This window comes from Otolemur garnettii, unplaced genomic scaffold (assembly GCF_000181295.1).
Source record: "Otolemur garnettii isolate 467f Iridium unplaced genomic scaffold, OtoGar3 scaffold00002, whole genome shotgun sequence".
Lineage (NCBI taxonomy): Eukaryota > Metazoa > Chordata > Mammalia > Primates > Galagidae > Otolemur > Otolemur garnettii.
This window is the reverse complement of record NW_003852397.1, coordinates 3220313-3226023: the sequence shown is the minus strand read 5'-3', so window position 1 is coordinate 3226023 and position 5711 is coordinate 3220313. Positions and strand designations below refer to the sequence as shown.

The 5711-nt window shown below is 45.0% G+C and overlaps 1 long non-coding RNA gene across 1 annotated transcript in view; it reads left to right on the top strand.

Moving 5' to 3' along the window:
• Window positions 1-4811, top strand: part of LOC111725081 — a 13362-nt gene extending 8551 nt beyond the window's left edge. Inside the window, exon 3 of the long non-coding RNA XR_002773234.1 lies at window positions 4613-4811. This is a non-coding gene — a long non-coding RNA (uncharacterized LOC111725081). The remainder of the gene's footprint in view (window positions 1-4612) is intronic.
• Window positions 4812-5711: the final 900 nt, after the last annotated feature.

Here is a 5711-nt window from a genome sequence, read left to right as displayed (position 1 = left end):
AGAACTGCTTATCAAAGTTTGATTGTTGTCAGGCCTTGCCTTGCTCTGTCCCCTGCCCCGCCCCTGCCCCGCCCTCCGGCCATGTTGTCCTGCTTTACAAATGTTAAAATCTGGTCACCCTAAGCTCATGGGATGAGAGCTTTGGTGAATTGGCAGTCTCTATACCTGTGGTATTGAGAGGCACAAGATCAGCCTTATATGAGGCTGGAGAAGAGGGCAGTTGGGAGTGTGCGCATTCTATCACGGACACACTTACTCTCACTCTGTCTCCTCTCCTGCCTGCAGGACGCCAGCACGGTGTCTCTCTGCTGAAGATTACCAAGCTCTGCTAAAGATTAAGATCTATCTTTCTAAGAAGACTGCTTTACTCTCTTAAAGACTCTACCCCATGATTGCATTAAGGTACACAGCTATGATTTAATTAAACAAAAAAAAAAAGACTCTCTCTTTTCCTTTTGCTAAAGTAAGTAGCCCTCAGGCACCTAAGAGCAATTGTTCCTGAGCGAGATAGCAGCATCTGGAGATAACTAAATAGTCTGGGGCCTGAGACCAACCAGTCTCGGCCCACGAAGGGACCCCGACACCTTTGCAGCTGGCTCCTTGCTTTTGTCCAGCAGAGAAACAACCCGACTGCGACTGAACCTCTCCAGCAGGCTGGCCGGCCCCACAGCCCTTCACTCCACAGCCTTTTTGGTATTTGCCTGGGTCCCCTAAGGACCAATCCTAGGGCTGGTGCCAGGGAGGCTGAAGGATGGCATGTAGAAAAGCAGAGTGGAGAGACCCCTGCAAAGTGGCACGTGACCCCCCTATGTCAAACTCGAAGATCAGTGGGCCACTTATTGAACTGCCATTAAGTCTTATTCCTATTCATGAAATCTTCTTAAATTTTTTTTCAAATTGAATGTCCATTGGAGCTAGTCCAATTGTATAACTGTTCCAATGGCAATTTGAAGTTGAAAACATTTCAAAGGATACAAAAATTGAGTAAGCTTTCTGGTTTGGGGGATGGGGTAATAACCATATAAGGAATACACTGACCGTGCCACTTTATGAGCGGAAGGCAGGTGTTTCAGAATATCCACAGGAAGTGAATAAAGATTACCCTATGGTCCCATTTGAATGCTGTGCCACTGTTAGGAGTGCCAAAAAGTGTGATTATATGGTCACCTTTGTTGTAAGAATTGGAAGTTCAAGTAATCTTCATAAAGTTGGTAAAAGTGTGTTCAATGAAATATTTTAAGGCTAGAATGCTCCTCAGAGCACTGAAAGGTTTTTCTTTCTGTATTTATATAAATATATTTTTTTATTTGGGGGGATTCCTTGAGGGTACAAAGAATTAGGTCATACTGATTGCATTTCTAGGTAAAGTGCCTCTTATAACTACACCCCACCTCCAAGAAGTGTGTCACACATCGTGACCCCTCCACATCCTTCCCTCATTCCCTCACTCCTCTCCCCTGTTCCCCTAACCCCCACCATGTACCCCCAACCCCCACCATGTACTAGGTCATCAATTGTCCTCATATCAGAATTGAGTACATTGGGTTCTTTTTTTCTCCATTCTTGTGATGCTTTAATAACAAGAATGTGTTCTATCACCATCCGGGTTAATACAAAAGATGTAAAATCTCCATCTTTTTTAATGGCTGGATAGTATTCCACGGTGTACATATACCACAGCTTGTTAATCCATTCCTGGGTTGGTGAGCATTTAGGCTGTTTCCACATTATGGCAATTGTAAATTGAGCCGTGATAAACAGTTCAGTGCAAATGTCCTTATGATAAAATGATTTTTTTCCTTCTGGGTAGATGCTCAGTAATGAGATTGAAGCACTGAAACTTTTGATCATAGAAAGAAATACCTGGGAGCAAATGACTTTATGATAAACATTGTATTTTTATGATAAACATTATGTTTTGAAGAGCTCCCTAACTGACCATGACAACCTCTATCTTCAAAACACTTAGTCCCAAGGCCAGTCAGGGTGGCTCTTACCTGTAATCTTAGCACTCTGGGAGGCCGATGTGGGTAGATTGCTTGAGCTCAGGCATTTAAGACAGCCTGAGCAAGAGTGAGACCCTCCATCTCTACTAAAAATAGAAAACTTAGCTGGGCATTGTGGCAGGTACCTATAGTCCCAGCTACTCGGGAAGCTGAGGCAGGACAATCACCTGAACCCAGGATTTTGAGGTTGCTGTGAGCTACAATACCATGGCACTCTAGCCTGGGGCAACAGAGTGAAAAAAAGTCTGTCTCAAAAAAAGAAACAAACAAACAAAAAAAACAGCCCTGTTAGCTCTTATGGAACCTAGAGATCTGTAATTTCAGAAAGAAATCTCCCTGATGCCTACATGAGTAAAAATGGCGCAGAGAGTAATACAGAATGGCAGAAAGTGCCCCAGCCCAGGACCCCAAAGACCTGGCCAGCTTCTGACTTACTGCCCATTTGATCTCCATCTCCATGCCCTTTGAGCCCAGTCCCATCAGTAAAATGAGGATGGATGATGGCATCTGCTCTGTGTACCCCCACTGGGCTGTGAACATTTGAGAAAGCTTCACAAATCACTGATAGAACTAGTGTCTTACTGTTCTTGTCAAAAGGTAATGAGAGTTAGAATCAAATTGTATCCTATTAAGGAAATAGGTTTATAACCAGATTACTTCCTGAGAACTTCATGTTTCCTGGCATGGTCTTTCGTTTCTCTTCTAATATAAAATCTATCAGGAAAAACCTACGTTTCACTGAGTAGAGATTTACAGAGCCAGTGAATATATTTTAAAAATGTTTTATTTTATGGCTATCTCCTCTGGTCATCTAGATGTGATTTTTTGGAGGAGGTAGCCTGAGATCTTTTTTCTTTTCTTTTCTTTTTTTTTTATTACTAGGGACAGAAACCCATCCAAGTGAGTACAAATAAGAGCGAGCTTGTTACAAAACCAGAAACAAATAAAATAAAAAGTAGTAGGTCATCTCACGTGTATCCCCATTACAGCAGAGCCATGAATCATCAAATCTTTTTTTTTTTTTTTTTTTTAGACAGAGCCTCAAGCTGTCCCCCTGGGTAGAGTGCCGTGGCATTACAGCTCACAGCAACCTCCAACTCCTGGGCTCAAGCGAGTCTCCTGCCTCCGCCTCCCAAGTAGCTGGGACCACAGGCGCCCGCCACAACGCCCGGCTATTTTTTGGTTGCAGCCGTCATTGTTGTTTTGGCGGGTCTGGGCTGGGGACTCGAACCCGCCACCTTAGGTGTACGTGGCTGGCGCCTTAGCCGGCTGAGCTATAGGCGCCGAGCCCATCAAATCTTACCACAACACACAAACCACAAAATGAGCCCACTCAGAGCTGCTGTTGGACCTCCCTGACCCCAGGCTCATCTTTGCTGTAAACAGTTTCTGTGTGTCTTCATTTATTTTCTTTCCTTCTTCCTTCTTCTTGGCTGGAATGCAGATACAATGTTATTCTCTCCACTTCTACTTCCTTTTTATGGCTTAAAGCTCAGAGTGCATGTCACCAAGGCAATAGAGTGACAAGCATGTTTGAATGTGTACTTGTACAGACCCACCTTTGGACAGGCCGCTTAACCACTCTGTACCTCAGTTTCCTCATCTGCAAAATAGGGATACAGTTATTCCATGATGCTCAGCTTAGCCATTGTCATTATTAATTTTAGGAAATGGTTAATTTATAAAACTGGCCAAAAGCAAGCATAGGACTTGTATAACCCAAACTCTATATATCAAGTTCTAAAATGAGATGACCTGCATTGAGTAAGTTTGCAGAGAAGATGACTTTAATCTTAAAGGAAGTAATGTTTTGGATTTCAATGGCTATATAGCAAACCAGCCCCAAACTTAGTGACTTAAAACAATAATAATTCATAATTTTGCAATTTGGGCTGACTTGGCAGGGGTAACTCATCTCTGCTCTACATAGCATCTGTGGGACCATTCAAGCGAGCCTTTTTACTTCCATGCCTGGCATACCAGCTGGTGGTTGGCCTGGTGTCTCTCTTGCCATGTGGCCTCTCCACATGGCTAGCTTGGGATTCCTGTCATCACAATGGTCTCGGGGTGGTCTGACTTCTTACAATGTGTCCAACTTCCCCCAAATCCAGAAGCAGAAGCGTTCAGAACCTTCTTAGTACCAAGGCTGAGAAATACCAAGATGTCATTTTTGCCACATTGCATCAGTCAAAGCAGCCACAGGGCCAGCCCAGCTTCAAGAAGAGAAGACTGCACAAGAGCATACTGGGAGGTGGGGGGCTCGCCAGGGACCCCCGTGGAAGACACTGTGAGGTTGACACAGAAGCTTTGCTGCAGAGATGGTGACTACAAAATAAATAAATAAATAAATAAATAAAGCAAACGAAACAACCAGGGTTAGCCAAGATGAACATGAGAATTATGAAAAGATACTGACCTGGCCATGGTATTGAAGGATAGGAATAGATTTGGGAGGTTTATTTTGTCTAAGACAATTCTATTAAGTCTCCTATACGGTAAGATTCAGAGATTCAAATTAGGGAATCATAGAAAACTGACCTAGACCTAAATGGCCCTGGAAGCCATTGTCTTTTGGGAATTTGAATAATCTTTTCCTTCACCTCTAGGTTAAACCCATTTGTTCAACTCATATCCAGCTTTGGGATTCTCACTGGCAGATACCCACAGCAGCAAAGAGGCTCTGAGCTGGGCCTCCAACAGAGAGTTCATGTCCATGGTTGCTCTTTTCATCTCTGACCAGTGGATTTTTCCTCTCTATTTTCCTATTTCTCTGTTTCCTGAAGCAATAAAACACTTTATTTTCTATGGACTGATTATTTTCCATATAGATAAATTGAGAAAATTTCCCAAAGAAACAGCTTTGGCTCTAGTCGCCCTGGGTGTTGTCTGGGAAGCGGCTCTCTGTCCCGCAGTGGGGAGAGACTGGGGGTTGGCACAGGGAGAGGTCTGAGGGGGGTCGCGGGTGAGTGGCACAGCATTCAGTGCGGTTGCTTAGCTGGGGCTTGCGACCTGCACCCCAGGACTGCTCTCTCCTATCCCAGGAGTGGAGAGCTTAGGCCTGCCTCCTGGGGTGGCTTCTCTTCCCTGGAGGGAACCCCATTACAGCAAGGCGTGTCTACCATAGAGAAGCCATCACAGTTACATGTTAATTAACCAAGAGGACGTGGTCCAGCCTCACATCTCATTGTCAGAAACTGCTTTCTGGAGGAAGACATGCCCAGAGCCCAGCATTTGTGCTGAGCTGGGGCCTGCCCTGAGGTTGCAGCTGAGAGAAGGAAGGTTGAGGCCTCTTCCCTGGGTCAAGGCCGCCCCCTCCTCAGCTGTCCCTGTCCCATGTCTGCTTGTCTCTGCCTCCTAACGGAGCCATCCACACTCCACACCGCACTCCTCCCTTCTCTCTCTCTCCTCATTCAAATCACCAAACTTCTCCGCAGTGCCTTTAAAATGTGAGATGTCTTTTAAATACACACAATTTTGTTGTACAGCAACACTGGTCTCGGGGTTCATTAACTAGGACATCATGTGTAACCGGAACGTTAACTCAGGCATGGCCAAACCCTCAGTGCCCGGCACGGCCGAGGAGGGCACGTCGTGGTGCTGGCTGAATGCGTGGATCTCACCACATGAGGAAGGAATCATACCCCTGCTTGGTATTTTCTTTTTGTTCTCTAAGTTTGCCCCTTAGGACTCTTCTCCCATCACAGG